At 39.6% G+C, this 8,466-nt stretch overlaps 1 protein-coding gene across 6 annotated transcripts in view; it reads left to right on the plus strand.

Moving 5' to 3' along the window:
- CTNNA2 (catenin alpha 2) overlaps window positions 1-8,466 on the plus strand; it is a 1,095,877-nt gene that overhangs the window by 189,885 nt on the left and 897,526 nt on the right. The window lies entirely within an intron of this gene.

Genomic DNA, 8,466 nt, shown 5'->3' on the forward strand with positions numbered 1-8,466 from the left:
GGTTTGTTGCCAGATAGGTCTTATGTGTATGAATATATAACATTTTTTAAGTGCCAGAAACATTTGAATGCTTTTCTTTCTTTATTGTGAGCATCAGAATCCTTTTTTCCTAAGAAAACAGCAGAGGATTCCCTTCTGTGGATAAAAGGAAATGTATTTTGACTTCACAATGTACCATTATGTGACCAATGTTAAATGCTTCTGCATGTTTTCAGTTTATCTTTCCAAATCTCAATGTGTAATGGTAAAAATCCTGCAGAGACTGGAAGGCAGGCATCTGGCATACGTCTTGGGTTTACTCACTTGTGCTTCTTTAAAATCAGAGAGTCAGAAAAAGTGGAGTGTTTTCAGTCCTACTTCTTTCAAACAGAGTCCTGCACTTTGTATACATTTATGAAATGGAAACTATTTATTAAGAAAAAAGGATTCTAATGATCAAAAGTATGGCAATCTTTTGGTATAGACCAATGGTTCTCAATCTGGGGGAATTTTAAGCACCTTCCCCACCTGGGGACATTTGTCAATGTCTAGTGACACTTTGACAGTCACATCTGTGGGGGATGCTACAGGCATCCACTGCGTAGAGGCCAGGGGTGCTGCAAACACTCTACAAATCCACTGGACAGTTCCCCTTCCTGCTCCCCACAAGGGAGCTCCTTTTAGATGAGTTTCACATCCCATGCTGTCAACTACCTGCATCAACCATGGCTTTAAAACATTACAGATATTTTGAGAGAGAGCCTATATTCATGTAACTTTTACAATAGTGTATTGTTAGAATTATCACATTTTATTATTGGTTATGGTTGTTAATCTCTTACTATGCCTAATTTAGAAATTAAACTTTATGATAGGTATAGATGGGTTAAAAATAGTCTATGTAGGGTTTGGTAATATCCATAGTTTCATGCATCCACAGGAATGTCTTGGAATGTATCCCCTATTGGTAGTGGGGACTACTATATATATAAATTGGGGAGTTTGTCCAAGACTAAGATTATTATACTGATTTTGCTGATAAGGAAACTTTACAGTGAGGTGGGGAGATTCAAAGATCCACAACTTATTTTTACCCGAGTCCAAGGCTTGATTTTCTTTCCTTTATGCTTTTTGTCCTTCATCTGAGGACCCATAGGAAATGACAATTTGGAAAGAAACAGAAGATCACCAGCATGACAATATGAAAGAATAACATTTTATAGTGCATTTCACATGCTTCATTGTGATAAATATTTCTCTATTATCTCGCACACTGTCTATAACAAAGATTCAAAAGATGTTATCCCTATTTGTAGAGTGCTATCCAGCTGGCAAGATTGAAAGATAAGTAATTATGAATCAATAGGTAATATACTGAAATATTTATAAGGTGCTATGTGAAGGCAGATAAGGGAAGAAGTCATTTAGTCTGGAGGCGGTCTGGGGAGAGCAGGACAGGCTACAGAGAGGAGGTAACATGTAAGCAAGGTGCTGAAGCATCAGCAGGAGTTTGTCATGGGAGAAAGAGGCAGGCAATAAAAATAGCAATTGGTAAAGATAAGAATATGACAACGTGCCCTAGTGTATCTCCTTAAAAATTAGCACGAGCAGATTCCTATTTTGCTACCTGAGGTTATTTGAGGGCAAATTGGAGTATTAGGGGAAAAAAATTTTCACCCACATAATTCTCATTCTTGAAGTCTCCTTGTCAAAAATTTTGTCCTCATGGCTTAAAAATTGCCCATGCCAGCACTTGGGAGGCCAAGGCAGGTGGATTGCCTAAGCTAACAGGTTCAAGACCAGCCTTAGCCAGAGTGAGATCTTGTCTCTAAAAATAGCCGGGCATTGTGGGGGGTGCCTGTAGTCTCAGCTACGTGAGAGGCTGAGGCAAGAGAATCACTGGAGCCCAAGAGTTGGAGGTTGCTGTGAACTGTGACACCACAGCGCTCAAAAAAAAAAAAAAAAAAAATTGCCCATGCCCTGTCATTAGGTTTTAGGAGGAAATTTATGTCTAGACTTACTATTCTTCACAGGACCTTCAAGGGACAAAGTGTAATTAGGAAAACAAAACTGACTCACATGGTAATGAGAATCCCAGATATTGGAGGAAGTATAAGCTCCACCTGCAGGGACTTGAAAAAATAAGCATGAACACCTTTCCAACATGATCAGGGCTGCAGCTTACCAGCTTACCAGATTTCCTCAGTGTGGAAATCCTGGCTTCCCAGAGCTTGTCAGTCAAGAGAAAGTTGGTTCAAATATCTATTTAACATATATGACCCTAGAGCAGGGGTCCTCAAACTTTTTAAACAGGGGCCAGTTCACTGTCCCTCAGACCATTGGAGGGCTGGACTGCAGGCCCTGGGACGAGTTGGCTGCTAAGCAGGACAGGCAGTGGCAGCAAAAACACCTGGTGGCCGGATAAATGTCCTAGGCGGGCTGCATGTGGCCCATGGGCCGTAGTTTGATAACGCCTGCAGAGGAATGCCTACCTCAAACATTTTAAAGATCAGAGGCACCATTATCATATTTGGGGCCTTTTTATGACTCATGGAAAGAGCTCCTTTGGAAGGACCCTTTAGAAAGGCACTGCTTTCCACTGGCTTTAAAAAAGGACAGTTTCTAGGATTATTGCATTGGGGACTGGAAAGTAGTCGGAATTCAGACCCACCTGCATCCCTTCTATCCAATGCCTTTGTGCAGACCTTACACTGTGTCCTCGTTCACATGGACCCTCAGAAGTATGAACTCAGAGGCATAATCCATATATATGTCAGTAATATACACTTAGTGTAATCACACACAGTGAGAAAATCAGGGCGTGTTTGTGTGTGTCCATGTGTTTAGAACTGTGTCAGCTATTAACCTCTCACCTCATCTCACTGAGAAGGTGGTAAAGACCTCAACAGGTGTAGCATCAGTAAATTCTTCCATCCTGACATGGGTATCGTCTGTGCTGGCATGTTGCTTTACCAGGAAATTGACTACCACCCAGAGGATTTTTAGAGATAGTCTTACTTTGTTGCCCTGGGTGGAATGCCATGGTGTCACACAGCTCACAGCAACATCCAGCTCTTGGGTTTAGGTGATTCTCTTGCCTTGGCCTCCTGAGAAGCTGGGACTACAGGTGCCTGCCACAATGCCTGGCTATTTTTTGTTGCAGTTTGGCCAGGGCCGGATTTGCACCCACCACCCTCAGTATATGGGGCCGGTGCCCTACCCACTGAGCCACAGGCGCCACCCCACAGCATGGTTTTTCAATTCTCTTCCTAAGTTTATGCACTCTCATCTGTTCCACTCTCCTCCCCAGCATGCTCTTGAAGAAGCATATGCTCTGTTTACACATCACTATTTTGTTTCAACTGTGCCTTTTGAAAGTTAAGACTTTCCAGCTTGAGTGCGCTCCGAGGAGAGCTCCTCCCATTATTCCAATGACAGTAAACTCCAGTGACCCTCATCCTGGAGATCGCTCTCAAGCTGCTCAGGGGTTTACTGGTGTCAATTAACATTCAACAAGTATTTGCCAGCTTACTGCGGCCCTGAGCAGGTGCTGCTAATGTTGTACTTTCCCTGCGTATCTCGTGTAGTTCCTCAGAACAGACAAATGAAGTGGAGGTAAGACTTCACATTAAAACAAGAGAAATCACATCACTGGGTCTACCATGATTAACTTAAAGGTAACAATTAAATTATAATTCTTTCCATTCTGTGCAATTTTGCAATAATATGACATTAAAGAATCAGAACACCCAAGTATTATGACAATGCCCACTGATTGTTGTTAGGACAAGTGGTTGTACTTGGGGTTAAGATACAACATTCAACTTCTTAACAGCATGTTAATAAGATGTATTTGCTTATTTCACTGTTTCATTCTTGGTCCAGGAATTTTCACTGCTCTTCTGAAAACTGTAACAAATATTTTCTGTGTTGGGCTTTATTTTACCTCCTTGATTATAGCATGTTGATTAGTCACACCGGGTGGGTAGGTGTGATTATTTTTCTCTTCATCTGATTAGTATTTACTCTCTTTTTTGTGATGTTGAGTAAAACTTCATTCCTTATTTTACTTTATTTGATCTCTTCTTTAATGTTTTATAAATTTGTTTTCTGGTTTCTCCGTTTTCACATCCTATTTAGCCTCTTTGTTTTAAGCTTTGATTTTGCTTACATGAGAAAGCATTCAAAATGATTCAAAAATTAAAAAAAAAAATGCTCCAAGAAGCGTTCATAACATTTTATATACCTTCAAGTACAATGTAAAATGTAGACTATTTGGCTTAAAATGTAATTTATAGGTCAACTGTTATTAAAAAAAGGCTAAGTTTGCAAAGAATAAAAAAACTTAAGAATTTTTTTTTGTAAACAGTTACCATACTCATGCTGTTTTAGTGACAACTTTTTATAAATTAATATTTATAGAATTCATCTTGATCAAAATATATTTACATTTTCTCAAGAAAAAATAGTTTCTTGAGATCAGTTCTCCTCCTTAAGAGAGAGAAGGGCAGGTTAGAAATGCCTGCACTCTCCCTGCCCAGAGATAAGAGTGTACTACTTAACAGTGTGCAAAATGATTTTTTCCTTTCTCAAATTGAGTAAAGGCTTGGAGAGTCTCCTTGATCCCTGTGACCTATTATAGTTTTAAATGTTTAGACTGAAGATTTCCATTTCAATCAGACATTTAGAGTAGAATAAAATTGAAAGGTAAAATGAATTATATTTCCTTCACTGGTCCTTACACATTAGAGCAGGGGCTTTTAATTATCATATAGGTTAGTGAATTTTCATCTAATCTTAAATCAAGAGAGTTTTGACCCTACGGAAGGCAACAGCTTTTGCATTTAAACCTGGTACTGGGAGAGTTTTAATGGCTACTCAAAGGCCATATTATCTGAGGATAAAGAGTTTAATCAAGAAATAAGTTGTAATATCATTTGTTTTAAAATTATTACAAAGGAAACAGAGGAAGAAGAGGAAACAATTACTTATAAATATGTAAGGAATACTGAGTACGTAAAGACGAAGGGGGGTGTAGGAAAATCACTGTACTTTTCTGAGCCTCATTATTCCTGCTAATAAAATGGGGCTGAATTGCAGGCCTTGCAGCATTACTATAGAGATTAGCAGTAATGGGATATACTTGGTACTTCCAAATAAAAATAGCTTTGGCTGTTTTTACTATCAATAGTAATGAACACAAGGCTAAGGAGATCACATATTTCTTACAGGCAGTGGGGGGATCCATGAAAGGTTTTTGAGCAGAAGTGACTATACCAGGCCAAAGTTCAGCAGCTGTGGGAATAGTTTACAAAGGACAGAAGCAAGTTAGAAGACTTGCAGTGTTCTCAGCCAGAAATGATAACGGAGAATTGAAATAGAATGGTTTTGGAGGACAGAGTTGGAGCAAAGCAAGGAAGGGTGGAAGAGATATTAAATTCAGGGAATCAAAAGTACTGCAGCCTCTTCTGTGGAGTGAGATGGGTTCAGGGGAGCATGGCAGAGACATTAACAAAACAGGAAATGCCTGGTCAGGAGGGGGCACGTGGGTCATGGGAGAAAGCTGAATAAATTCTGATTTGGATATACCAGGTTTGAAGCTCAATAATGAGACCCATCAGTTGCTAACACTGCGCTGGTGAGGTTTTCCCCCCAGGGTAGAACTTGATGAGGAAGAAACCCTATGTTTGTCTCTCTTGAATTCAGAAAACCTGTGCACATTGAGAGAGGCGATGTTATCTGAGTTACCCTGCAGAATTGGTGGGAAGGCAGTGGGAACTCTGTGTGTGAGGCTGGCCGCTTCTGTCTGATTGATTCTGAGTAGTTATGTTTCTGCTAAAGCATTATCTCAAGAAATGGATGAGACCTCACAGTTGCCTTATCTTACAAAAATATAAAATAGATCCTTCCTTAATTTTGCTATTACTTTTATCCATATCATGTAGCTATTGATGATGTTACTTATTTCATGTTTTCTTTATTCTTTGGGATCCATTGAGGGTATAAATAATTAGGTTATTCTAGTTGTGGTTTTTAGGTAAAGTCCCTCTTACAATTGTGTCCTGCCCCTAAAAGGTGTGTCAGAGACCGTAACACTCCATCCCTCCATTCCTCAATCCCTCATTTCCCTACCCCAGCTTGGATTAGATCATCTACTGCTTTCATGTTAGAACTTTGGATTCCTGCTTCTCCATTCTTGTGATGCTTTACTAAGAATAATGTGTTCCCCCTCCATCCAGGTTAATACAAAAGATGTAAGTCTCCATCTTTTTTAATGGCTGAGTAGTATTCCATGGTATACATCTTGTTAATCCATTCCTGGGTTGGTAGGCATTTAGTCTGTTTCCACTCTTTGGTGATTATAAATTGAGCTGCAGTAAACAATATAGTGTAAATGTCCTTATAATCAAAGTATTTTTTTTTCTTCTGGGTAGATGCCTAGTAATGGTATTGCAGGATCGAATGGGAGGTCTAATTTGAGTTCTTTGAAGATTCTCCATACCTCCTTCCAAAAAAGTTGTAATAGTTTACAATTCCACCCACAGTGTGAAAGTGTTTCCTTCTCTTCACATCCACACCAGCATCTGCAGCTTTGAGACTTTGTGATGTGGGCTGTTCTAACTGGGGTTAGGGGGTATCTCAGGGTGGTTTTGATTTTCATTTCTCTGATGATCAGGGACAATGAGCATTTTTCAAATGTCTGTTAGCCATTCATCTATCTTAGTTAGAGAAGGTTCTGTTCATATCTCTGTCCCAGACGTAGATGGGATTGTTTGCTCCTTTTCTGTTGATTTCTTTTTAAAAATACTGTATTTCTAATGTGCTTATATTGAGTTACTGGCTCAAACCATTTTGAAAAAGTGCTGAGAGCCTATTTTAAGAACTTAATTAGGGAGATGTACGAGGGACAGATTATTCTGTATGTAGGAAGCAACACTCTGTTAGTCATAAGAGAAGGATTGTGAATAGGTGTGTTTGTCAGTGGAGGTGATTTTGAGTGGTAGGAGACACATTATACCTGGCGAGAACATCTGGTTTAAACACTTTATTTTTATTATCTCAATTCTTCTCAATAAGAGGTGCAACAGGGGTGCTTGAACTGCCTGTAAATTAATTCTGCCATCAGTCAATTAGCTTTCAAACATGGCCCCGCAGTGTAAGAGGAGACAGTCTGTATGTGTCATCTCTGTGTGTGAGGTGTGTCTGTCTGTGAGCACACGTGTTCTCCCTCAGTAATGGACACATCTTCTCTTTTAATGGAAGACTCTAGGGAGACTTAACACCCCACCTAAGTGTTTCCATTGTTTTTGTTTTCCTTTTCAATTGGACCTGTTGTTTAGGGACCACAGTCTTTATGGGCTGAATCTCTGTACCTTGAGGCCTTTTTAGTAAAAGAATGCCTTTTTGCATGAAACACAGTCATATAGGTTGCTTCTAGCTGAACAAGAAAAGGGATGTCAGATTATAAATAAAATGTTTTCATTTTCTTATTTTTATTTTAAAGCCGAGAGAGAGTTTCTAACAGTGTTAAACCAAAGTAGACACTTCGGATACCTGCTGTTGATGGTGTGTAGCTGTAAAGAGGAATGATAACTCTAGGTTAGTTTTGCCTTTGTTTGAAATGAGACAGCGTTTGGCAGTTTCTCAAGTGCTGTTATTAGATTTATTCCTTCTATTTTTTTTTTTTTTTTTTGTCTGGGGGAGGGCGATGAAAATACACTGAAGATAAAGTGGTTCGGTGACTGCTGTTGACACTGCACTTAGCTGAACCGTGTTGCTCCATCCCTCCTTCTGCCATTACTTTGCTTGGAATCCAGATATGCTGGAGAAGGAAAGAGGTTCCTCTGCTGTCACCTGATAAATAGCTTTCAAACTTCAGCTGGCCGGAGTTTTTCCTCTCTCCCCTGCCCAATCTCTGGAAGCAGAAGGAGAGAGGAATTTAGATAAAATAGATAAGCAGCAAAGACAACCGGCTCATCATTACCTTTCCCTAATAACACAAATTATTTGGTCTTTCTTAAGGCGTCTTTTCTCCTCATTTTCTTACAGGTAAGAGGTAAAATGTGTATATACAAATTAATAAGGCAAAAAGAGAAAGAGACCCTGCTTCCTGGATAGCTCATCAGAAAACCATAGGTTGGTACCTGTATAATTAACAACAGGAGTGGGACACTTTTTCTCTTAAGGGCCAGATATTCCATATTTTATAGTTTGTGGGCCATGTGGTCTCTCTTCCATTGCTGAACTCTGATGTTGTATAAAAGCAGCCACAGACAATATGTCAACAAGTGAGTGTGACTGTGTTGCCATAAAATTTATTCATGGACAATTAATTTTTTTTTTGAGATAAAGTTTCACTCTGTTGCCCCAGGGTAGAGTGCTGTGGCCTGGGCCTAGCTCATAGCAACCTCAGACATCTGGATTGAAGTGATCTCCTGCCTCAGCCTCCTGAGTAGCTGAAAAACATGCACCCACCACAACACCCAG

This window comes from Otolemur garnettii, unplaced genomic scaffold (genome assembly GCF_000181295.1).
Source record: "Otolemur garnettii isolate 467f Iridium unplaced genomic scaffold, OtoGar3 scaffold00203, whole genome shotgun sequence".
NCBI lineage: Eukaryota > Metazoa > Chordata > Mammalia > Primates > Galagidae > Otolemur > Otolemur garnettii.